The sequence below is a fragment of the Mesoplodon bidens genome, assembly GCF_964165515.1.
Source record: "Mesoplodon bidens genome assembly, chromosome: 11".
Taxonomy (NCBI): Eukaryota; Metazoa; Chordata; class Mammalia; order Artiodactyla; family Ziphiidae; genus Mesoplodon; species Mesoplodon bidens.
Window position 1 is genome coordinate 61930477 of NC_138167.1, and position 26806 is coordinate 61957282.

General features: G+C 44.2%; 1 long non-coding RNA gene across 1 annotated transcript in view; it reads left to right on the forward strand.

Annotated features, from left to right (window-relative positions):
- The first annotated feature begins 127 nt into the window (after positions 1 to 127).
- Positions 128 to 26806, forward strand: part of LOC308625404 — a 44589-nt gene continuing 17910 nt past the window's right edge. The window contains exons 1-2 of the long non-coding RNA XR_014017093.1: positions 128 to 344; positions 8994 to 9291. This is a non-coding gene — a long non-coding RNA (uncharacterized lncRNA). The remainder of the gene's footprint in view (positions 345 to 8993; positions 9292 to 26806) is intronic.

Sequence of the window (26806 nt, forward strand, 5' to 3'; positions counted from 1 at the left end):
AGGGGCGTCACGCGGCGCATGCGCCCAACTGCTTTGAAACGGTCGCCGGAGCGCTCCCGTCTTACGCATGCGCACGCGCATGCGCGCACTGCACGCGCCGGCATCTAGGGCAACCGGTGCTGGCGGCCAGGGGTTAGCGGGCGTTGGTCACGTGCCGGCGGCCGTAAGCGTTTGAGACGTCCGCGCGCCGGTCGCTGCTGGTGGTGGGCGCGCCTGGGAGTCGCGAGGCGCCGGGGAGAGTGGGATCAGTCAGGGAACGTGGCCGGGGCTCGTGGTGTCCGTGTATGATGCTGGAGGGCTGAGGAGAGATAGGCCGTGACTCCCAGAGACGTGAGTGAATTCGGGTAGCGTCACGTCGGGACCTTGGCGCCGGGGGCCCGCGATGCGCCGGCTGCGGATGCTCGGAAGGCCTGGGATTGCGGAACCGGGAGGGACGGTCGCGGGCGTGGATGAGAAAACCGGACCCGTCCGCCGTTCCACGGCCACCTTGTATTTGCTTTCCGTGGTGGGTCCCCTAGAGGCCAAGTAACTTGCCATTTGCACACCTAGTCGGGATCAACGAAGATGAAGTTTGCAAACACATTTTTAAACTGTGGGACTAATACATATGTCCAGTGTCAGGATTTGTGTTCGTATGCTTTTATTTGAGTACTACAGTATAGCATCTCAGATACCACGTACAGTAGTAGATTAAGCTGTACAAAGCGGTTCAACTTTAACTCTCCTTGCCTAACGGTTAATAGGACACTATGGGAATTTGACCCATTATTAACTCAGCAGGAAAGTTGCCTCAGAAAAGGAACATTCTGGAACTTTACTGGTGGCACAGTGGTTAAGAATCCGCCTGCCACTGCAGGGGACATGGGGTCGAGCCCTAGTCGGGGAAGACCCCACGTGCGCGGAGCAGCTAAGCCCGTGCGCCACAACTACTGAGCCTGCGCTCTAGAGCCCGTGAGCCGCAACTCCTGAGCCCACGCGCCACAACTACTGAAACCCGCGCGCCTAGAGCCCGTGCTCCGCTTGCCGCAACTAGAGAAAGCCTGCGCACAGCAACAAAGACCCAACACGGCCCAAAATAAAAATAAATAAATGAATAAATAAAAGAAACATTCTTAGAGCAGTGGTTATTAACCATTTTGGGGGGAAGGGTTTATGGATTACTTGAAAATGCAAAGAAATTTTGTGCATACATTCATGTAGGAAACCAGTTTGCATATAATTTCAGGGTGTTTGTGAGTCCTCCCTAAAAGCCTATCCATGGACTGACTAGCATGTTAAAGACTACTTGTCTAGGTACTAGATTACACATCATAAGGGTTTAAAGAAGAACAAAGGTGACCCCTATTATGTTTACTTCTCCTAGGATGAGACCTTCAAAACAGTTGTTGCCAGGTGTTTGTTCTTTTTCTGAGGATGTACGTGATAAATACCCAGCCAGGGAACTGTATTGTTGTGTATCTTTCACACCGTCCTTGTAAACTGGATGGAATGCGAACTGTACGGAGAATGTTGACTGACAGCGTATTACAGAAAGAGAGATCTCCAGAGGCATGCTCTTAAGTGTTTTTTTTTTTTTCTACAAAAAGAGACATAATACCCTTCAGGATGATACATGACTTGGCAAAGCTATGCAGTTGGTTAGTGGCAGAGCTAAGGCCAGAACCCAGGTCTCACTTCCAGCCCATCGTTCATTTCAACAATCAAAGAATGCCTACTGCTGGACACTCCACAGATGTTACAAGTGGCCCCTCATCTCTTCCAGCTGTCCCAGGTCAGCTTTCCCACATGTCACACTGGCTGTTCTAAGTACTTACCACTTAAACCTCACTAGCCACATTTCTCCATATTCCACCTCCCAACCCCCAGCCTCACCTCCTGCCTAACCATCCTTAGTACATACTATGCATTCAACTAGTTAACAAATGAATGAACCCTTTTTATTTTTCTTCACTGAGAGAGACATTATCCCAGACATTTCTGGGTTCCCTTCTGAGTAGTAGTTTGTGAATCATCATGTTTGGTTCTGTCTCTGTGAAGCTCATTCATTCCAAACTTTCTAGTGCCTTAGAAACTGAATGGTAATTTTTGTTTTTCACAGGCAACTGTGATTACTAGACAACTTGCTGTATAATATCTGGTCCTTACTATATAAAGGACCCAGCTTAGGTAGTGCTAGGCTTTCTTATAGTCAACATTGAAATGTGGCTAGTTAAAATCATAACTTTTATTCTTGCAGTAATCCATTTATCTTGTAAGGCTGAGCTGGTACATTTATTTCTTAATTACATATTGTAGTATGAGGTAATTCATGCCTTTCTAATGCAAATAAAGATTTATGCATATAATAGCACAATAGCACTTGAGCTGACTTACACAAAACTGTGGTGGATTTTAGTGCTTTACTAAAATGACAGCTTTATACAGGCTATAACTCAGGAGAATGAAGGCAGTCTGTATGCAACCCCTACCTCCACTGAATTTGGCTTCCATTTGTCACTCATTTTATGAAATAGTCCTCCAAAAGCATTAGCTAGTTTTTTCTGAAATCTACCTTTCAAAAATCTCTTTGAATTTGCTTGACCTCTGAGGATTTTTATGGTTGCCAGGTTAGGTCACTTTCATCTTTTTGTTAAGTAAATAAGTAACCAGACACATCAGTTTACCTTCTTAACCTAATTCAGAATGAGTTCATGGCAATGTAATCTTGCATTCCTTTCTCCTGCTTGAGTTCCATGACGGGAACCACCATTGTGTCAGCTTTGCCACTGTGATCAAGTCATAAATGTCTCAGATAATTCAAGCCTAGTTTACCCTAATGAAGAAAATTCGAAGATAACATTTGTTGAATTCCAGCTGTGTCCTGGCCTTTGTTTTAGATAGAGAACCTTGAGATTGGAATAATTCTCTGTTTGGACTTAACAGAAAACATCCAACAACAGGAAGCCTGTAGGACCACACTGTGCTCCTAATATTAAGGAATTGAAAAAGGAAGTGTTTTTCTATCATCAGCCCAGCAGTGGGACTGCTGTCGTGGAGTGGTCCTGCTGAAGACCCCAACTAATAGAAATTTGTACCTCTTTTGTGTTTGAAGTGACCTCTTTGAATCCAGAAATGCAATTGCACTTTTCTCTTTATTTTGGGTCATTTGTTGACCAATACCTGTGCCCTGTCCTAGAGTAGGTTTTACCTAAAGAATAGGAGAAAAAGGTTAGGACAGATGGGCAGAGAGCATGCACTGCCTTAAAGGATATCGTATACTGCTTTTCTCTTCCTGTTCTTCAGTTCTTCATGAGTTTGGTGTTGAATACTGATAAAACGACCTCCACAGTCAAGAGAAGGTAAGTACTAAAGGCAGCAGAATGAAGAATTTGGGGTTAGCGTTACCAGATCACAGAGCATGGAATTCTTAAATAGTTGTGCCACAGGAATTCACAGAGTTCTTGGAAGATTCGCATTCCCCCAGACCTGGTCTAAGAGCCAGAAGTCTGGTGGGTGATGTGTGTATAACAGGCACCAAGAGTCTTGTTTTCCTCCCAGACTCTTGCTCGAGTTTGAACCTAGTGGAAAGTCCGCCTCCTTTAGTTGTTGGGCAGGCAAAGGTTATCCAACCGAGTGAGGGAAGGGAGATGCATAAAATAGGAAATATGGTGATTAAGAACAAGCTTTGGAGTTAATTTTCCTGAGTTTGATTCTTTTTTTTTAATCAATTAATTTATTTACTTATTTATGGCTGTGTTGGGTCTTCGTTGCTGTGCACGGGTTTTCTCTAGCTGCAGTGAGCGGGGGCTACTCTTCGTTGTGGTGCACGGCCTTCTCATTGTGGTGGCTTCTCTTGTTGCGGAGCACGGGCTCTAGGCGCGCGGGCTTCAGTAGCGTGGCACGTGAGCTATAGTAGTTGTGGCTCGCGGGCTCTAGAGCACAGGCTCAGTAGTCATGGCACACGGGCTTAGTTGCTCCGCGGCATGTGGGATCTTTCCAGGCCAGGGCTCGAACCTGTGTCCCCTGCATTGGCAGGCGGATTCTTAACCACTGCTGCCACCATGGAAGCCCTGAGTTTGATTCTTAAACATGGCTCATACCAGTTGGGTGTCCTCAGACAAGCTATTGAACTCTGAGCTCAGTTTCCTCATCTGTGAGCTGAAGGTAATAGTGCCTTCATGGAGTTGTGAGCGTTAAAGGAGAACATTGATGTAAGGCACACAGTAAGGGCTCAGTATAAATGGATCATTATTATTAAGACAATAGCCCCTGTTTTTAAGTTTCTTGGAGGTTTTCCCTCCTCAAACACTGAAAGGATTTTAATTATTTTTTTCGAATAGGATTCTTGTTCTAAAAGATTTTGTTTACTATCAAAGATTGTATTTGTGAAATGATAATTCAGTTTCCCTTTACTAATCAGAAATGTAACCGACATGCGGAGGTTTTTCCCTCCTTACCATAACTAATATAATCTCACCGGGTTCTTGTTATTCCAGCTAAAAGCAAAGAACTGTGATGTTATGGCTGGAGCAGTTTTATGATCAGTTAGACTTACGATTTCCAGTAGGCTCTTTGAAACGTTACTTATGGGTCAGAGAATCCCTGTGCCTTTTCATAGGTTCTAGACTACATTTTTCTCAATGTCAACACAGTTAGCTTCAAAAATAAAAATTAATGTTAAACTAGGATTCAACTGGATTCTCCTGAGACTTTGCGCAATGCCTGACTTATTTTGTCCTGGAAGTTGCAGTCCATTGACTTGTATTTTCATATTTCAGGCTTCAATGCAAAAGGAAAACTAATGGCTACATTTTCTAGAGCTGTTATTATTATTATTATTATTTTTTGTAGTACGCGGGCCTCTCACTGCTGAGGCCTCTCCCCTTGCGGAGCACAGGCTCCAGACACGCAGGCTCAGCGGCCATGGCTCATGGGCCCAGCTGCTCCGCGGCATGTGGAATCCTCCCGGACCGGGGCACGAACCTGCGTCCCCTGCATCGGCAGGCGGACTCTCAACCACTGCGCCACCAGGGAAGCCCCCATAAATATTTTCTTATATTGAAATTTAAAGTCTTTGGTTTTGGCACTCGGGGACCTTCACATCTTGCCCCAGTCTATCTTTTCAGCCTCTTTCAGTGTTCCCTGTCATGCCCTCTATACCCGCTAACCTCTCAGTGTTCACCAAATACATCTGCCTTTTAAAGTCTCTCGGACCTTGCTGGGGGTTCTCTCTGCCTGGATTGCTGTTTCTTCTCCTGGTCGGGCCTCTTTGAAAACCTGGTTCAAATGTGTGCTCTGTGGAGCCTTTCATATCTCCCAGGCCAAGGTGGAAGCACTCATCATGTATTTTCATGAGATGTCTCTTCTTGGTAGACAGTGTGCTCCTAAAGCATATAGGGCTTTGTCTGATTCATCATCATCTCTCTAGAGCCAAATGTGGTGTATTAGTTTGCTCAGGCTGCTGTAACAAAATGAGCTGGGTGGCTTAAATTACAGACATTTATTTTCTCACAATTCTGGAGGTTGGAAATCCCAGATCAAGCCCTAGCAGGGTTCCAGTTGAGAAGTCTCTTGAGGCTTGTAGATGGCCGCCTTCTCACTAAGTCCTCACATGGCATTTCCTTGGTGTGTGGTGTGCTGCGGAAGGAAAGAGAGCAAGAGAAAGAAGGAAAGAGATCTCTCTCTGGTGTCTCTTTTTAAAAAAATTTATTTATTTTATTTATTTATTTTTGGCTGTGTTGGGTCTTCATTGCTGCACGTGGGCTTTCTGTAGTTGCGGCAAGCAGGGACTACTCTGCGTTGTGGTGTGCAGGCTTCTCACTGCAGTGGCTTCTCTTCTTGCACAGCACGGGCTCTAGGCATGCAGGCTTCAGTAGTTGCAGCACACGGGCTCAGTAGTTGTGGCTCATGGGCTGTAGAGCGCAGACTCAGTAGTTGTGGTGCATGGGCTTAGTTGCTCAGCAGCATGTGGGATCTTCCCGGACCAGGGATCGAACCCATGTCCCCTGCATTGGCAGGTGAATTCCTAACCACTGCGCCACCAGGGAAGTCCAAATCCAAGACTTTTAAATGCTTTAATCCAAATACATACCCACTCCTGTCTTATATATCATTATTGTCCATCATTTTACTTATAGCTCTTTTTTTTTTTTTTTGCGGTACGCGGGCCTCTCACTGTTGTGGCCTCTCCCATTGCGGAGCACAGGCTCCAGATGCGCAGCCTCAGTAGCCATGGCTCACGGGCCCAGCCGCTCCGCGGCATGTGGGATCTTCCCAGACCGGGGCACAAACCTGTGTCCCCTGCATCGGCAGGCGGACTCTCAACCACTGCACCACCAGGGAAGCCCCAGCTCATTTTTATATTCTTCAAATTATTTACTATTGCTGTTGTTTTTAAACAGTCGGTGCTGATTTAGAGTTGCCACGTAGTTAGTTACCAATTACTTTGCTACCATTTTTTCTTATATCTCTTTTTCAAACCTTTTCTTTCTGAAATAAATCCCATAGTATTTCTTTCAGTGAAAATCTTGATAGTGGTATTCTTTTAGGCTCTTCAGAAAAAAACAAACCTCTTCTCTTCCTCATTGTTATATTGACATTTAGCTGGGAAGGTAATTATAGGTGGACACTTATTTCTCTCAGCAGAAAAATTTACGTGTATTTCTTTACAGAGAGATTATGCTGTGCCACAGCCAGTTAGTGGAGGAACGGAGACTTGAATCCATGCCCACGTGACACTAGAGCTGAAGTTCTCAGCCAAATCCTTTGTATTTGGATTCATCAAATAATATAACGTGAACAGTAACAGGTCCACAGTGTATCTACATCATGACAACACATAGGCAAATTTTAAAATACAATATTCAGTCCAGTGCAGCAAGCATCTTTTGAAAACTTCTCAAATGCTAAGCAACATGGGGCGTACAGAAAGATATTGTGCTTTGGTGGAGGCAGCACAGTCTCCTTGGGGAGGTGGGAAGCACTGGCAGCATTTGTTCCAACATACTTCAGCATCCCAGCCAGGGTTCTAGGTCTTGTGATGCTGGGAAATAGCAAACACGTAAGGCTCTCTTTGAGCTATAAATGTGCTTGTATACTGATTACCCTCAGGAATACATATGCAAACATTGTATACTGGCTGAGGAGCCCCCTGAAAGCAAGCCTGGACAGGGGCATGCACATACCTAATTGATTTGGGAAAGTGAGTGATTCCAGAGACTGGGGGAGTATAACAGGGAAAAAGGAAAACCAATAAAGAGTGCATTCTCAAGCTGGTTCTGGGGCTCTGTCTTAACCAGGGTTCTCCAGAGAAGTAGAACCAAGAGATTTACTATAAGGAATTGGCTTTTGCAATTATGGAGACTGGGAAGTCCAAAATCTGCAGTGTTGGCCAGCAGGCTCGAGACCCTGGAGAGCTGATGGCACAGACAAAGTCTGAAGGTGTCCTGCTGGAGAACTTCTGCTTCAGGGAGTTCAGTCTCTGTTCCATTCAAGGCTTCAACTGATTGGATGAGGCCCACCCATACTATGGAGGGCACTCTGCTTTACCCAACGTTCACCATTTTAATGTTGATCTCATCCAAAAAACTCTCCAAATTGACATATAAAATTAACCATCACAGGCTTGGTCCTCTGGTACCACCTAGCAGTGTGTAGAATGTGCCTCAGACGGTGCTACCTGGGACAGAGAGGGAGCAGTTGTCTGCTGGTGCTGTGCCCCATGGCCAAGGCTTTCTTGCCTGTGGATGCATGAATTTGGGGCAGATTCCTGCAGGTGTCCTGCACTGTAGTGTCAGGGCAACCCTGGGGCAGAACGCCAGAGATGGCTGGGTCAGAAGTGTGGCCAGGAGCATCAGGATACACCTTCATCAGGGTACACCTGTGTCAGGGTAAAACTGCATCAGGGTACACACACATCAAGGTACACCTGCGTCAGGGTACACCTGCATCGGGGTACAACCGCATCAGGGTACATCTGCATCAGGGTACAACTGCATCAGGGTACACACACATCAAGGTACACCTGCGTCAGGGTACACCTGCATCGGGGTACAACCGCATCAGGGTACATCTGCATCAGGGTACACATGCAGGATACACCAGCACTGGCTGGAATAAAAGGTAGGATGGGAGAATATAAGGCCAGGGCATAAGAGAGTCATAATTCTTTCTGACTACCTTAGTTTTCCTCAGTGAACACCCTTCTCCATTTTCTACTGGAGACTTTTAGAGTTACTGTTTTTCCCACTCATGGTAGGAAAATCATTTAGTTTTTGTTACTCTCCAGAAATCACCAATGTCTTCGCTAACTCCTAATGATCCTCTCTGTCCTTGGATGTCACTGTCCGTCTTTCTGTCCTGCAGTCCTCATGACCACACGGTACTGAGAATACTGTTTCACTCTCCCAGCTGCCATGAAGCCTTTGAGGCCACGGATCCACCCTCTCTTCCTGTTTCTCAGTTCTGTGGTTCTTATTAATTGCTGAATAAATGTGGCTAAAACAAACTGAACAGGCTTTGCTTTTCGACTCTACCATACGGGTCCATTCTCATCGTGCTTTTAAAACTGCGGTTAGGGCTTCCCTTGTGGCGCAGTGGTTGAGAGTCCGCCTGCCGATGCAGGGGACACGGGTTCGTGCCCTGGTCCGGGAAGATCCCACATGCCGTGGAGCGGCTGGGCCCGTGAGCCATGGCCGCTGGGCCTGCGTGTCCGGAGCCTGTGCTCCGCAACGGGAGAGGCCACAGCAGTGAGAGGCCCGCGTACGGGGAAAAAACAAAACAAAACAAAACTCTACGGTTAGACCTGACCCCAGTCCCTTAACCCTTTGGCCCCATCTTCTCATGCATAACATGAGGTACATGTTACCTACTCAGAGGTTCATTGCTCGATTACATGAAGTGGTGGGTATGAAAGCACTAACAACTGTGAAGCCGAGCAGAGCTGCGGGCTGTGATTGTTACCACGGCGGAGTTTGCTAGCTGGCCACCACAATCTGCTCCCCCGTCTTCTGCAGGAACGGACTGCCGTGAGGCTCAGCGAGAGATGGCCCTGCCCGTCTCCTTTCTTGCTGGTGTGGCCTTGCGCCCAAATGCAGGGATGCACGCGGAGATGATGGTGCAACTTCTCGGTCATCTCCCACATAGACAACGAACCCCAGCCCGGAATGGAGCTCTTTTCCCTCCTTGCAAGCTGGAACGTGGACGTGCTCACCACCCAGCTTGGACCTCGGGAGGAAGACGGTGCCCGCAGCCAGCACAGCAACAAGCTGGAAAGGGCCTGGCTCACCATCTGGACCTTGGGACTGTTATGTGGTAAGGCAATCAGCTTTGCTTTAAGACACTGTCCTTTATGTTAGAGTCTCTCTGTTTCTGCAGCCTGGACTCTGTCCCGTTATTATGAGTACGGTGTCAGCGTGAGTCTCATATAACGAAGTCCTCTTCCTTTGACACTAAACTCATGTTGGGCCTGAATCATTTGGCCTTAATTTTCTCTCAGTGAAGATGTTACGTTGGAGGGGGCAGGAGACACTGAGGACCATTCTATACCAGATACGTGAAGGATGGACAGCCCTTGCCTTTCCTGCATTCCTGTAGGATAACTCTCAACGAAAGCGTTAAGCTCATATTAAACCATCTTCTTTGTGAAGCCTTGGGCAGAGAAGGTGGAGCTGATATAATGACACCCCTGCTTTTCTTTTCGTGGCCTTGGCCAGGACTTTCTGTGACACACATTTATGAACCAGAGTCTGCCTGGAAATTGGGGCTGAGGAAATTTTCCTAGAGTGGGAAAAGCCCAACGCACTTGAAAACATGAGGCACAGCTAAGCCCAAATTCCAACTTTTATCACTTAACAGTGAAGTCACTTAATCTCCCCAAGTCCCTTTTTATTATTTTATCCAGCTCTTAGATGGGGCACCACTGTCTGCTTCCAAGAGTTGCTGGGGAGATCACATACCATTGAGACAAAGGGCTCCAGCATATTTCTGGGCGTTTTGTACACTGTTCACAAATACTCGTTTCTTTCCTCAGATAAATTTGGGAGAATCCATTCTTAAAAAGTTTTGCCTGAGTTACTTTATATCCCACTCTCTCAGAAGGTATCTGAGGCTCCCTCTAAAAGCAATGTTATTTCTAAAGAAAGTTTCCTTTTAGGAGTGATTATTTAGGATTATTTTCTTCTTCCGATTCTGAGAGATGTGTGTGTGTGACGGGGTAGATTTAGTTCACTACGAAAGAGAAGGCGTGAAAAGACAGCAGTCCTTGGTTTATGACAGCATTGCTAACCTTGACGGGAGGGAGGAAAAGATGGGAGGTGCTGGGCGATTCTGACCCTCAAGGCTGAGGAAATGAAAGCTAGTTTGGGAAAGCCGTGGTCAATTTTGAGTGAGACCTCTGAAGCTCCTAAGGCTGGGGAGGTCTGCCATGATGAGGGTGTTAACGATCACAGTTTAAAGTCTTGGTGTCTAAAGCCATAAGGCAGGTGATTTCTAAGGCCCCGCAGGTTCCTGGGGATTCCAGGTGTGGGGTAAATACTTAGCGTTCCCTCTCTTCTCCTTCCCCCACTTCCTGCCTCCCTTTTCTCTTCTGCCCACTTCCCTGCAATCTTATGCATGCACAGACACTCATTTGTATTCAAAGCAAGGCTTAATCCATTCATTAAATATATACTGAGTAATAAATGTGTCAGATTCTAACCAACTGAGAAACAGGTTCGCAAGGAGCCACTGAAAACCAAGGTACGGATCAGCTTTATTAATGGGCCACGCAAGTGCCCAATAGCCTGGGAAGAGCAGAGTTCCAGGTGCCGCTGGACTGGAGCTGGTGGACCCGCCTCCCACCAGAACCCTGACACCCCCATCACAGGCAGAGGGGCAGCACCCAGAACAGCCTGGTCTGATGTGTTCGGCGCAGGGAGAGCGGCGGTCTGAGGGAGGAGGAGTTAATGTCATCTGGTAGATGAGGCCCAGTGTCCTCTGTCCTCTCGTTGCTGGTCCTGCCAATGAGAGAAGGGAGCAGTGAGTGACGGGCAGCATTCAGTACCCCTCCTGGGGGAAGAGCAGAAGTCCACCCCTCTGCACCAGGGAGGGGAGGTCTGAGTGGGCGGGTGGGGGACATAAAGGCTCCTAACAGGGAACTTTGGATCATGTCTCCTCAAAGCTCACGTTGACGTCCTAACCCCCAGGAACTCTGAATGTGACCTTATTTGGGAATAGGGCTGCCGCAGATGTAATTAGTTAAGATGCAGTCACACTGGAGGAGGGTGAGCCCCTAATCCAGCACGACTGGCGTCCATATAAAGAGGGGAAATTTGGACACAGGTACACAACGAGAAGGAAGGCCACATGAAGATGGAGCAGAGATCGGGGTGATAAGTCTTCAAGCCAGTGAACACCCCAGATGGCCAGCAAACCCCCAGAAACCAGGGGAGAGGCCTGGAACTGTCTCCCTCGGAGCCCGCAGCAGGAACCTGCCCTGTGCACACCTTGATCTCGGATTCTGGCCTCCAGACTGTGAGAGAATAAGTGTCCATTGTGCAAACCCCACAGCCTGTGGAGCTTTGTCCCTGCACCCCCAGGACAATCTACAGAGGCCTTGAAAGGAGGAGCCCTGGAGGAGGACCCCACTGGCCGGGTGCCCGCAGGTGCTGTCCCTTCTCCTCCCAGCGCCACCTCGTCCCGCCACCCCCCAGAGCTCTGGGGAAGACCCTAGACTCCAGGGGAAAGGGCAGCGATTTCTGCTCGTTCAGAAGCCTTGTCCTCTGCCCCAGGTCCCCGTTCACGGGACTCCAGTCACAGTCTTGCTAATTACCTACCCTGTGAGCCAGAGCCAAAAGCAAAGTGAGCCAGCAACCTGCTTGTAAACCACCTTGGGTACCTGTGTGTGTGGAGGGCGGACCCGACCTGCACTCCTCCGTCACCTGATTCTACCTGCAAGAAATGCGCACGCGCCCTACCGCAGGTGGACGGCACCAGCGAGCGTGATCCCTGACTGATGGAGCTCCCAGCACCCTTGGGTTTTAAATGCGGTTGGTTTTTGCCTGGTTCACGGCCTCAGTGGTTCTCTCATCTCTTTAGAAGTCACTGTCGGGTCTTCCCTGGTGGTCTAGTGGGTAAGGCTTCGCCTTCCAACACAGGGGGTGCAGGTTTGATCCCTGGTCGGGGAGCTAAGATCCCACATGGCTCAGGGCCAAAAAACCAAAACATAAAACAGAAGCAATATTGTAACAAATTCAGTAAAGACTTTAAAAATGATCCACATCAAAAAAATCTTAAAAAAAAAAGTCACTGTCCTCTTCATTCAGGTGATGAGGCCCTTAAGCTTAAGCACACTCACCTTGTATCGATATAGTAGTTTTCTCTGCTACAGTAATAACCAAGCCATCTTCTCCAAAATGTGCAAATTTAGGAGAACTGGGCTAGGGGAGGCCAGGGCCCCAGGGGCAGCTTCCCGGTCACTGCGAATGTCTCTCCTGAAGTCGCCTCCCTGCCTCCCCCCACTATCCCCGCTGTACCCCTAGCACACACTGGGGAGTAGGGCTCCCTCCTCTTCTGCTTTGCACAGTGCCTGGATGTGGCAGGCTGGCAGCAGCAAAGGCCCGAGGACCACTGTGCGTGCGGACAGCTCTCATTCAGCTTCTGCTGGAGCGGCCAAACATGACTTAGGTGTCCTGTACTCCTTGCCCCACCCAAGCCTCTTGCATGCGTTACTTGAACCCAGGGAATCAATTTCCTCAGCATCTGGCCGAGTGCCTGGCACCTAATGATCGATGAGCACTGGATTTATTTGAACCAGCTTTGTGTCCTGGGTCAACTCATTTTATGTCCCTGGGCTTCCTTCCATCACCTTTTCTGCCAAGAGACGGACCTTGAACTGGATGCTTTCCGCAAGGTGCCTTCAGCTCCAAAGTTGTCATCTTCAACATGTGAAAGTCACTTCCTAATAGCTTCTAGTCACCAACTACTCCTTCTACCACCACCACCCCCGCCCCACCCCAAACACAACTGTCAGCACAGTCTGGGTTTTGGGATACGCATCTAGTCTTACAAGAAACAAAATGCTTCTCCCGTTTTCATTTCTTTCGCATCTAAGACTATAATGGTTGTTAGCATTTGATTATTTGTTGATGTGCAGGAGGTCCCCAAGACAACTTTCAGGTTCAAAATTCTCTAGAAGGATTTGCCAACTCAGAAAAGCTCTTATACGCATGGTCACAGTTTATTACCACAAAAGGACACAGAGTAGAATCAGCAGAGGTAAGAGGCACAGAGGGCAGAGTCCAAGGGAGACCTGGACTGGGGCCCCCAGCTCTCCTGTCACAGTGGAGCCGTGTGGTCAGTGCTCCATTCTCCCAGCAAGGACGACGGAGGGAAGAGGGTGAGCCTGAGGATGAGAATTGGCCACATGCGAGGATTCATAGAATTAATAGGCGTCGCATGACAGGAAAGTCAAGGATGACCCCCACTTTCCTGCTTATGAGAGAGGGAATGTGAGAGGGGGTCTGGGTCTGGGGAGGAGTGGAGACAGTGAGTCCGGTTTTGAATATATTGGTCTGAGGTGCTTGTGGTACGTCCACGTGGGCCAAACAAGAGGTTTGAACTGGGAATCGTAAGTGTTGAAGGAGGTATCGAAGCCCTGTGAGTGGATGAAATTGACTAGGGGTGGAATTTAGAGTGGGAAGGCATGTTCTTTTTTTTTCCTATAGCTAATTGTTTGCTTTTGTTATTTATTTATTTATTTATTTATTTATTTATTTATTTATTTATTATTTTTTTTTTTTTCTTTTTGCGGTACGCGGGCCTCTCACTGTTGTGGCCTCTCCCGTTGCGGAGCACAGGCTCCGGACGCGCAGGCCCAGAGGCCATGGCTCACGGGCCCAGCCGCTCCGCGGCATATGGGATCCTCCCAGACCGGGGCACGAACCCGTATCCCCTGCATCGGCAGGCGGACTCTCAACCACTGCGCCACCAGGGAGGCCCTGTTATTTATTTTTAAAAAATTTTATTGGAGTATAGTTGACTTACAATGTTGTGTTAGTTTCAGATGTGCAGCAAAGTGAATCAGTTATACATATACATATATCCAGTCTTTTTTAGATTCTTTTCCCATATAGGCCATTACAGAGTATTGAGTAGAGTCCCCTGTGCTATACAGTAGGTTCTTATTAGTAATCTATTTTATATATACTAGTGGGTATATGTTAATCCCAGTCCCCTGGGATTTTTTTATATCTTTTTTTTTTTTTGCTGTACACGGGGCTCTCACTGTTGTGACCTCTCTCATTGCGGAGCACAGGCTCCAGACGCGCAGTCTCAGCGGCCATGGCTCACAGGCCCAGCCGCTCCGCAGCATGTGGGATCTTCCCAGACCGGGCCATGAACCCGTGTCCCCTGCACCGGCAGGTGGACTCTCAACTACTGAGCCACCAGGGAAGCCCATATCTATTTTTTATATCTATTTTATATATACTAGTGGGTATATGTTAATCCCAGTCCCCTGGGACGTAATTTATCAAGTCCCCCCATGTTTCCCCTTTGGTAACCATAAGTTTGAGTGCAAGATCTGTGAGTCGGTTTCTGTTTTGTTAATAAGTTTATTTGTATCATTTTTATTAGATTCCACATGTAACTGATATCATATGATACTTGTCTTTGTCTGATTTACTTCACTTAGTATGATAATCTCTAGGTCCATCCATGTTGCTGCAAATGGCATTATTTAGTTCTTTTTCTTCTTTTTTTTTTAAGATTTAATTTTATTTATTTTTGTCTGTGTTGGGTCTTTGTTGCTGCGCGTGGGCTTTCTCTAGTTGGGGCGAGCAGGGGCTTCTCTTGTTGCAGAGCATGGGCTCTAGGCTCACGGGCTTCAGTAGTTGTGGCTGGCGGGCTCTAGAGCACAGGCTCAGCAGTTGTGGTGCATGGGCCTAGTTGCTCCGCGGCAAGTGGGCTCTTCCTGGACCAGGGCTCGAACCCGTGTCCCCTAAATTGGCAGACAGATTCTTATCCACTGTGCCACCAGGGAAGTCCCTATTTCATTCTTTTTTATGGCTAAGTAGTATTCCATTGTATATAGCAAGGCGTGTTCTTGAGGAGTTCCATTGTATTAAAAATCGCTAGTTGGATGGTGAGCCAGCCTGGGAGGCTGAGGATATAGTCAACTCGAAATATAAGAAGAAAACTAGGGGAAGGTGTCTAATGTTTCAAGAAAGAGGGAATGGTTAGGGGTCTTGAATGTGCTGAAAGGTTAAGTAAGATGAAGATTGTACAATATCTACTGGATCTAGCAAAATCATTGGTCATTGGTGACCCTGCAGGAAGCCATTTTGGAGAAGGGAAGTTTGAGTAGAAGCCCTTTGCAGTGGTTTGAGAAATGAGGAGTGGAGACACTGTACATTACTTTACAGAGGTTTGGCTGAGAACTGAAGCTCAGAGATCAGGAAGTAGCCAGAGAGGGCAGTGGGGTGGAGGGGTGATTTTTTAAAATGTCTTCAAAAGTAGAAGAGCCCCGAGCATATTAACATGCAGAGTGGAATGATCTAAGAAGAGGCTGAAAATAAAGAAGAGAGATGGATAATAGAATGCAGTTCTTGAGAAGGTGAGAGGGGCTGGGACCCAGGGCACACAGGGGTGCTTAACCCAGGAGAGCAGGAGGGGAGGAGAGGATGTTCACGGACACAGGTGAGTGGGTAGTGACAGTCCCGTCCTTAATGCTATGGAAGGTGCCACTTTTCTGTTCAATTCAACTCCACAAATACTTGTTCCCAGACACTAGGCTTTGAGCTGGTGAGGTAAGTGAGAGCGAATCTAAGGCTCTCATGGAGTCAGAGAGAAGTGGGGGAGACAGGTAACCACCATCAGAGCTAATGTTCATGCAGTCATAGCACTGAGTTCTCACAACAGCCCAGGAAATGAGCAGCCACGTGATTCTGATCTAACAGCTGAAGGAACGGAGGTGCCGAGAAGTTAAATTACTCGTTCTAGGTTAAAAGAAATTGTGGGACTGAAATGAAAACCCAGAGAAAGCTCTCTGGAGCGTGTGCTTTTCATGACAACATCACGTGCTGGCTCTTGTTCATAAATCACATCTCAGGAAAGCAACTCGCCAAAATGCCAGACGCCCAGCTATCACCAGTTTTCCAGGGCAATCCTGGTTTAATGTCATTCTCATCTTTTCAACGAAGGCAATTCATTAACTTTCCTTCTGGCATCTCTTCAGCTGGCACGTTCCTGTCAACCTTTATAATCCAGCCTGTTAACCCTCTGCTGCTTCTGTAAAGCTGGTCTCTCTCTGTTTTAATCCTTCTTGGTTTTTTCATTATAGTTCCTTTCTGCACCCCAAACTGGGGCACAAAGGACTTGTTTTAATTTAGGAATCTGTGTGGGAAATCTTACAAAAGGCTCACAGAGATGATGATATGAGACTCTAATCTCCAGCCTGGACCTCTCCCCTGAACTCCAGCTCCATATATCCAGTTGCTTACACAGCATCTCTATCTGGATGTCACATTTCAAAGCCTGAACCCCCAAAGCCTGATCTCCATCTTTGACTCTACCTCCTTGTCTGCTGCCCCCTGCAGTCTCCCCATCTCAGTTAATGGTATCTCCATAACCCCAGGTATTTGGGAAAAAACCTCTCCTTCTTGATTTATTTTTTATTTTTTAAAAATGTTATTGAAGTTTAGTTGATTTACAGTGTTGTGTTAATTTCTGCTGTGCAGTAAAGTGACTCAGTTATACATATATATATTCTTTTCCATTATGGTTTTTCAAAGGCTATTGAACGCATTTCCCTGTACTTGTTGTTTATCCATTCAGTATATAATAGTTTGCATCTGCTAATCCCAAACTCCCAATCCTTCCCTCCCCAACCCTCTCCCCCTTGGCAACCACAGTCTCTTCTCTATGTCTGTGAGTCTGTTTCTGTTTCTTAGGTTCATTTGCGTTGTATTTTAGATTCTATATATAAATGATATCATGTGGTATTTGTCTTTCTCTTTCTGACTTACTTTGCTTGGTATGATAATCTCTAGGTCCATCCATGTTGCTGCCAGTGGCATTATTTCATTCTTTTTTATGGCTAATAGCCCACTGTATATATATACTACATCATTTTTATCCATTCATCTGTCAGTGGACATTTACGTTGTTTCCAAGTCTTGGCTATTGTAAATAGTGCTGCTATGAACATTGGGGTGCATGTACCTTTTCGAATTGTATTTTTGTCTGGGTGTGTGCCCAGGAGTGGGACTGCTGGATCATGTGGCAACTCTATTTATAGAAAACCTGTCCTTCTCTCAGGCCCCACATATAATCAGAGGATGCATCCCATTGGCTCTCCAAATAATGCACATCCACCATCTGACCATATGATGGTTAATGTGTCAATTTGGCTAATGGTACCCAGGTATTTGGTCAAACACTAGTCTAGATGTTGCTGTGAAGGCATTTTTTTAGATGAGATTAACATTTAAATAAATTGATTTTGAATAAATCAAATTACCCTTCTTAATGTGGGTGGGCCTCATCCAATCAGTTGAAGACCTTAAGAGAAAAGATTGACCTCCCCCAAGGTAGAGGGAGTTCTGCCTGCAGGTGGCCTTTGGTTGCAACATCAGCTCTTCCCTGGGTCTCCAGCCTGCAGGCCTACCCTGCAGATTTTGAACTTGCCATTCTCCATAATTGTGTGAGCCATTTCCTTATAGTAAATCCCTCTCTGGAGAAAGAAGAAATGCTCATGACGGTCACAGTCCTCATTTCTGTAACTCTTCACATGGCTGTCATTGGTATTTTTAAGTACCTTCTTCTACTACCCATTCTGTATTTCCTTTGCCCTCAGCAAGCACTTAGCTTGTTGTGGTTCTTTGGTGGGGGGACCCAAACTGTCATTCCTGAAGGGTCTGGGCCATTAGTAGTCCTGCTTGAATTAGATTGTTGTAGTTTTCCATGAGCTTTTATCACAGGGTGTGATAATACTAAGAGATGACCTAAGTGACCTCCCGTATTCCAGACATACCCAATTTCCCCTTGGTGATCAGGGTCAATCACCCCAGCCAGCACAGCAACTCCCTTATTTGCCTGTTGATTCAGAGACTGGGTAGCAGTCTTAACTTCCGTTCAGTGGAATCATTGTTGCATCTACTGGTAGAAGCATGTCCTCTCTTTGGAACTAAGACCTCAGAGCCAGCTGAACATAGGTCATGGATATAGGAAGCAAAAATCTCTGCTAGTAGGACCCTAGGGGTAATAGTAAGTGATGCCATTTCCACCTCTTGACTCCTGGACTCGTGAACCCTGGCTACTAGACAACAAGAGAACTATACACATCTTCTTGGTTCCTTCTCTGGAGAGCTCGAACACAGGCCATTCCTCACCACCTCCATGATTACCTTGGCCCAAGCCACCAACATTTCTACCTGGATTATTGCAAAAGCCTCCTAAGTCATGAATAAATTGATGAGGGAATATGTAGGCTGGACCTTGAAGGAGACACAAGGACCTGGTAGGTGGGGAAGGGGCAGCAGAATGGCATTAGACAGAGGAAACTACAAAAACAAAGGCATGGATAGTTCTGAAAGAGCAAGCTATGTCCATTTCTAAATATCAGTGAACTGGACAGAGAAGGGGAGGAAGAGCAGATTGGGACATATAGTGAAGTTCTTGCATAGAAAAATTCAGCTTGGTTACTAATTGAGAAAGCTTTACCTGGAAGATTATTCAGAATTGACTGTTGTTTTATTTAGATAAAAGTATTTTGTGAAACTCAGTGTTATCTTATTTTCACTTTCCCCACCAACTTGTTCCCTTGTGTTAATTTTCATGGAATTAGCCAAGTGGAGTTTTGGGAATTTTTCTTTTGTACAATGCATGTATTTAAGATGTAAACCAGTTTACTAGTTGATACTACAATATTATATTATAAAATTTTTTTAAATAAACTTTAAATTTTGTGATAATTTTAGATTTATAGTAAAGTTATAAAGATAATAGAGTTCACTCATCCCCTTTGCCCAGTTTCCCTAATCTTACATCTTATATAACCATGACACACTTGTTACCACTAAGAGATTAACATTGGTACGTTACTATTAACTATACTCTATACTTTATTCCTATTTCACCCATTTTCCCACTAGCATCCTTTTTCTGCTCCGGGATCCGATGAAGGATCCCATGTTGCATTGACTTGTCATGGACTCTTGCTCTCCTCTGGTCTGTGATAGTTCTTGTTTGTCATTACTTAGTCAGTTAGGAGTACTGGTCATGTATTTTGTAGATACCCCTCAATTCAAATCTCTCTGATGTTTTCCTCATGTTTAGACTGGTGTTTGGGATTTTGGGGGTGAATACAAAACAGAGACGAAAAGCCCTCCTTTTCTCATGACTTCAGGGGTACATGATTTCAACATGACAATACTGTGATGTTAACTTTGATCACTTGGTTAAGGTGGTGTCTGCCGGACATTTCCACTGTGAAGTTACTGTTTTCCTCTTCCAATGCTCTGTTCTTGGGGACAGAGTCATTAAGTTCATCCTCAAAAGGGTGGGGTTAGGAAATGAAGTGCCACCTCTTTATGGGGGGAGTATCTACATATATTATTTAGAATTCTTCTGAAAGGAAGATTTGTCTCTTCTTCCCCCTTTTTGTATTCAATCATTTATTTGTATCAGTGTGCACTCATGTCTATTTATTTTATACTTTTGTTGTAATCCAACACCACATTCTTTCTTTTGTTCAACATGCTGCATTTTTTTTCTAACACTTCCTTTCTTTCTGGCACTACAAGATGCTCCAGGGTTATCTCCTATTTTCTCTGCCCAAGCCCTAGAGTCAACCCTGTCTCCAAGGAGCTATTATAACATTTTATAAACACCTTAGTATAGTTTTTTTTTAATTTAATAGTTTTGAACAGATAGAACATTAAGTTGAACTGTATTGAATGTTTAAGTATGAAGGAGTGGAGAGTAATATATAGATTTTGTTGATGGGTTTTTATCCTTATGAAAAAGAGAATTATCTATTTATATTAATATATATTGTTATTGCCTTATTTTAAATATATATTTAAACAGCAGAAGCTGTTTCCTGCTTGTGTATGTGAAAGCATATTCCGGAGTATACTGTTTGTATATGTCCCTTAGCTCAGGTTTGTTAATTTTGATTTTCAACTATAGAATCTCTCTACTGGATTTTTCCTTTGCTTATTCAATCATGGAAAAAGATATGTTAGAATCTCCCAAATGTGATGGTTGACTTGTAAATTTCTCCTTGTAATTATTTTAGTTCTTGCTTTGTATATTTAGAAGCTATATTATTAGATGCACACAAATTTAGAATTGTTCTGTCTTTGTGCTTAACTTCCCAAATTAACTATCTTTATCTGTAGCAATTTTCTTTCTTCTTTCATAGTAGTTAAACATACATAACATAAAAGTTACCATTTTTATCATTTTTGAGTATACAAGTCAGTGACATAAGTACATTGTTCTGCAACCATCACCACCATTTATCTCCGGAACTTTTTCATCTTGCAAAACTGAAACTCTGTCACCATTAAACAATAATTCCCCTTTTCTCCCTCCCTCTAGCCCCTGGGAACCACCATTCTACTTTCTGTCTCTGTGAATTTGACTGCTCTAGGTACCTCATGTAGTGGGATCATACAGTATTTGTCCTTTTGTGTCTGGCTTACTTCACCTAGCATAATATCATCTTCCAGGTTCATCTGTCTTGTAGCATGTGTCAGAATTTCCTTCCTTTCTAAGGTGGAATAATATTCCATTATATGTGTAGACCACATTTTGTTTACCCATTAATTTGCTAATGGACCCTTTGGTTGCTTCTACGTTTTGACTATTGTCAGTAATGCTGCTATGAACATGGGTGTACAAATATCTGTTGAAATCCCTGCTTTCAGGTCTTTTTTTTTTTTTTTTTGTATAGACCCAGAAGTGGAACTGCTGGATCATATGGCAATTCCAATTAATTTTTTGAGTAACTGCCATACTGTTTTCCACAATGGCAGCACCATTTTATATTATCACAAGCAATGCACTAAGGTTTCAATTTATCCACACCCTCACCAACACTTCTATTTTCTGGATTTTTTTTTTGATAGTAGGCATTCTCATGAGTGTAAAGTGACATCTCGTGGGTTTTATAGTAATTTTTAAAATGAAAGTTCTATTTTTCTGACTAACACACAGAGTTTTCTTTTGGTAAATATTTGTGTGGTACATATTTTTGTATTCTTTACTTTCAACTTTTCTTGACCTAATGTTTTATGTGAGTTTCCTAGAAACAGCAAATTATTAAATTTTCTTTCATATCTAATCTGACAATCCTTGTCTTTTAACTAGAATGTTTAGTCCACTCATATTTATTGTTGTAATTGGTATAGAGTTAATTATGGCATGTTATTTTATGTTTTCTATTTGTCCTCATTTTTAAATTAAAAAATTCTCTTTTCTTAAATCCTTGGGAATTAGTTTATTTTTTCATTCCATTATTTTCCTTCTGCTGTTGTAAAGGGATAAACTTTGTTTTTATTCTTTTAATACTTAGCCTTGAAATACTTTAACAGGCACATTTAACTTTCTGAAGTCTAAATTTAGTAACTTTAGCTTCCTTCCAAATAATATAAGGACCTTACAACATTTTAACTCCAGGCACCTCCCTTTTAGCTTATGTGTTTTTGTTGTTGTTGAGTGTTTTAGCTTTACCTCTCTCTCTCTGACATTAGTCTTTATTGTAAGGTAGTATGGTTTATTCATTACTCCTTCTGTTTCCCTCTATGTGTACGGAGATTCACTAGCATGACACTTCTAGCCTTTCTCTGCCTGACTTAAACTAATGGGTGAATTTGGAAGGGAAACTAGACATGTGTAACCTTGTCTTTTCTTGAGAGGGAGTTGTTTTCAGGAAGAACACATATGATTCTTTTCCTCCAAGCTGTAAGTCTTACAGAGGCAGGTTCCCATGTACTTGGCAGAAGGGAGGGTGAGGGTGCAGCTGTGGAGACCTGGAACTGCCTGTGACTGGCTGGGTAAGTTGGCCTAATTCTATGGTTCAATATTATGAGATGTATTTGCCTGCAGATATAAGCTACATTTCCCAACATTAGTTTTGTTGGTAATAAAAGCAAAAATTTGTCCTTCTCTCTGCCTTCTTGTATGTTCTTGTTTTACAATCCATTCATAATCCATATATGGAAAAGAAATGCTTTTTATTGGGATCTCTAAAACCTTAACAAATTTCTGTTATTGTTATTTTTGTTAGAGTAATTTGTTAAGGTTTCCTCAATATTTGCCATATTCTTTGCTCACCTTTACTCCTTGTATCGCAGACTTTCCTTCTGGGATAACTGTCCTTCTTCTTGAAGTTATCTTTTTTTTAAAATTAATTAATTAATTTATTTATTTTGGCTGCACATGGGTTTTCTCTAGTTGCGGCGAGCGGGGGCTACTCTTCGTTGCAGTGTGTGGCTTCCCATTGCAATGGCTTCTCTTATTGCATAGCATGGGCTCTAGGTGCGTGGGCTTAAGTAGTTGCAGCATGTGGGCTCAGTAGTTGTGGCTCACGGTCTCTAGAGTGCAGGCTTAGTAGTTGTGGTGCACGGGCTTAGTTGCTCTGCGTCATGTGGGATCCTCCCGGACCAGGGATCGAACCCATGTCCCCTGCATTGGCAGGCGGATTCTTAACCACTGCACCACCAGGGAAGTCCCTTGAAATTATCTTTTTTTTTTTTTTTTTTTTTTTTTTTTTGCTGTACGCGGGCCTCTCACTGCTGTGGCCTCTCCCGTTGCGGAGCACAGGCTCCGGACACACAGGCTCCGCGGCCATGGCTCGCGGGCCCAGCCGCTCCGCGGCATGTGGGATCTTCCGGGATAGGGGCACGAACCCGTGTCCCCTGCATCGGCAGGCGGACTCTCAACCACTGCGCCACCAGGGAAGCCCTGAAATTATCTTTTATTTGTTCCTTTTGACAGGATATATTTCTGGTAAACTTTCTTAATTTTGTTTGAATTAATTTTGTCCTTGTTCTTGAGAGATGGTTTCATACTATGTACAATCCTGTTATTTATTTTTTCAGAAGATAGCATTCCACTGGCTTCTGTCTTTTATCAATATTATTGCTGTTCAGAAGTCAGCTGTCAATCTAATTATTGTCCCTTTACAAGTGATCTCTGTTTTCACACTTGGTGAAAAGACCTTTTTGTCTTTTGTATTCTGCAGTTTCACAGTGATATTTCAAAGTATGGATTAAGAAAAAAACAACCCAGATTAGAATTCACTGAAAATCTCAAATCTGAGAATTCATTTCTTTAATTAAATTAGGAAAATTATCAACTACTTTCTCTTCCCCATTCTTCTGTCATCTTCTGAAAACTCTTCCTTGTTTCTCAACTTCTTATATTTTCCATCTTTATTTCTGTCTGTATTGTATTCTGTGTAATTTCTTTAGATGTATCATCCAGTTCACTAATTATTTCTCCACCTATGTCTAACCAGCTGTTTAACATATCGATAGAGTTTCTAATTTCAAGTTTTATGCTTTTTATTTCTGTAAGTTTTAATTGATTCTTTTTCAAATCTGCATGGTCTTTTTCTGTATAGTTTCTCATTTTTATTCATATTTTCAATTTTCTCTTTAACTATGTTGGATATACTTTTTTCTGTTTTGTATCTGATAATATTCAAAATCTGGAGCTTTTGTTAGTCTACTTTATGTTGTATCTGCTCATTCTCACTCATGGAGACTTATTTCTCTGTGTGTGTGTGTGTGTGTGTGTGTGTGTATGTATCAAAAGCTCAAGATCCTTGAAACCTTGTCACTGGGAACTCTTTGAGGACTTGCTTGAGGGTGAAGATTTTAGTTTGATTCTATCAGGCTCCTGAGTACACCACCGACCTGGGACCACTTTGGATGAAATTCTCAGTTTGACGTTTTTCTGGCCATGCAGGTAGTGTTAACTGAAGCCACAAACCTGTGTGAGGACTGGTTTGCTGCTAAGATTTTTCAGGGCAGCCATTCCCCCTCCACCCAGAGTTGAAGCTGAGACAGACTCATTTCCTCACTGACCCCTTTTTAGGGCAGATTCTTTCTCTCTCACACTTTCAGTGGTCTCTGATGGAAATGCCCACCTGGTGTGCACCTGAGACTAGTCTTCTAAAACTGAAGCTCTTCTTTCCCACAGTTGACACAGGATGCCTCAGGGCTGGCCTCAGGACTCAGGGCTGGTTCTCCTCCCAGCACCCCTGCTCCTGCTTTGTTTTTAGCATCTGAGAATTTCCTTTTCTTTTTCATAAGCCCAGTCATGCATTTAAGAGGACACTTTTTACATTTAATCTAGAACTTTGGGATTTTTGGTGGGAGTGTGTCAGGACAACTTTTTGCTGGACTAGAAACCTCTTGCAGGGCTCCTCCATCCTCTTTGCTGCAAGAGGGCACACTACTCTTTTCTCATACTTGAGCCTTCTTTTATAACCACACCCCTCACTCCAACAAACAGCTATTCCCTTTCATACAATTTCACATCAAGGAAGCAGAGGGGAAAAGAAAGAAATGATGTTCTGTCCTCCTCTTTGCCAACTTAGAATATAAACACTCCAAGAGTGGGCACTTCTTTTTTTTTTTTTTACATCTTTATTGGAGTATAATTGCTTTACAATGGTGTGTTAGTTTCTGCTTTATAACAAAGTGAATCAGTTATACATATACATATGTTCCCATATCTCTTCCCTCTTGCGTCTCCCTCCTCCCACCCCTCTAGGTGGTCACAAAGCACTGAGCTGATCTCCCTGTGCTATGCAGCTGCTTCCCACTAGCTGTCTATTTTACGTTTGGTAGTGTATATATGTCCATGCCACTCTCTCACTTTGTCACAGCTTACCCTTCCCCCTCCCCATATCCTCAAGTCCGTTCTCTAGTAGGTCTGTGTCTTTATTCCTGTCTTACCCCTAGGTTCTTCATGAGATTTTTTTTCTTAGATTCCATATATATGTGTTAGCATACAGTATTTGTCTTTCTCTTTCTGACTGACTTCACTCTGTATGACAGACTCTAGGTCCATCCACCTCATTACAAATAGCTCAATTTCGTTTCTTTTTATGGCTGAGTAATATTCCATTGTATATATGTGCCTCATCTTCTTTATCCATTCATCCGATGATGGAGACTTAGGTTGTTTCCATCTCCTGGCTATTGTAAATAGAGCTGCATGAACATTTTGGTACATGACTCTTTGAGTTATGGTTTTCTCAGGGTATATGCCCAGTAGTGGGATTGCTGGGTCATATGGTAGTTCTATTTGTAGTTTTTTAAGGAACCTCCATACTGTTCTCCATAGTGGCTGTACCAGTTCACATTCCCACCAGCAGTGCAAGAGTGTTCCCTTTTCTCCATACCCTCTCCAGCATTTATTGTTTCTAGATTTTTTGATGATGACCTCCTAGAGAAATGGAAATAAAAACAAAAATAAACAAATGGGACCTAATGAAACTTCAAAGCTTTTGCACAGCAAAGGAAACCATAAACAAGAGCGGGCACTTCTTTAGGAATGATTTGTGTAGTAAGTAACTGCTCTTAATCATGGACTCTCACTTGTTTCCACAGATCTGTATGTTGAATTGGATGTTTACTACCTTTAGATGTACCTTAGATGGATTGTGGAGTTGAGCTGGCTATTTAAAGGCATCCCTGATTGACTCTTTGTATATTAAAAGACATGCTTTGGTTGAATATCATAAGAAATTTTGCTTAAAGTGGGATGCTTTTGGCATTGTGCAGCTGTATTTGGATTTAACTAGCACAGGGTAACTTGGGGAAGCCCCTGGCGTTATTTTATTGGTCAAAAACAATGCCTCTCTCATAATTTATATATTTAACAGTCACCCGACGTCCATCACCCAAACAAAGGGATAGGTAAAGCCATGTTTCTTGGCCTCTGAGAAGTTCCCTTTGCCTGCTGCCTTTCAGCCAGAATGGGCTGGTAACCACGTCAGGCTCACTAGCCAGACAGGAAGATGCTTTTGCTGAAGTCCGGTCCAGCAAAAGGATGACAGAGTGGTTGATGTGCTTCATTATCCTAAGAGAACAGCTACTCATCACTCCTGTTATTTCCAGGAATAGCTACCTTCCCTTGTTTCTTTCAGCAGTAAGGGAGTGCTCCCAGAGTGGAAGGCAACCCAGCAGCTTTGTCTTTTTTTTTTAAAGATTTTTTTTGATGTGGCCCATTTTTTAAGAATTTGTTACAATATTGCTCTGATTTTATGTTCCTGGTTTTCCGGCCGTGAGGCATGTGGGATCCTAGCTCCCCCACCAGGGATCGAACCCGCGGCCCCTGCATTGGAAGGCAAAGTCTTAACCACTGGACCGCCAGGGAAGTCCCAACCCAGCAGCTTTGGACATTTATCTGCATAATCCTTCTGGAAAGCACAACGAGTATTTAGTTTGTTCCTCTCGTCCAAAGCAGGGACGCTCATTTCAAGAGAGCAAAGGAGTGTTTCCTCCCATGCCTTCCTTCCCTGTGCTGTGCATAGTACATCCCAAAGACGATGGGGGAACCCAAGGGGTCCCGGGAGCAATAGACCCCAGAAGTATTTAGGGAATTAGGATTGGAAATGAGGTAAACGTTTCCAAAGCTTTGCAAATCATTCTCGCAAACCCACAAAGGACAGCTGCAGAGCTTCAAAATGAGAAAGTATAAAATAGTAAAGAACGAGATCAAACCAGATGGGAATAATCACAGCAGTGAATGATCACTTTTCATTTTTGGAATCCTTTAAAGCTGTGTATTGCCTTTGTCAGTACCAAAGATTCTAAGGAAAAGG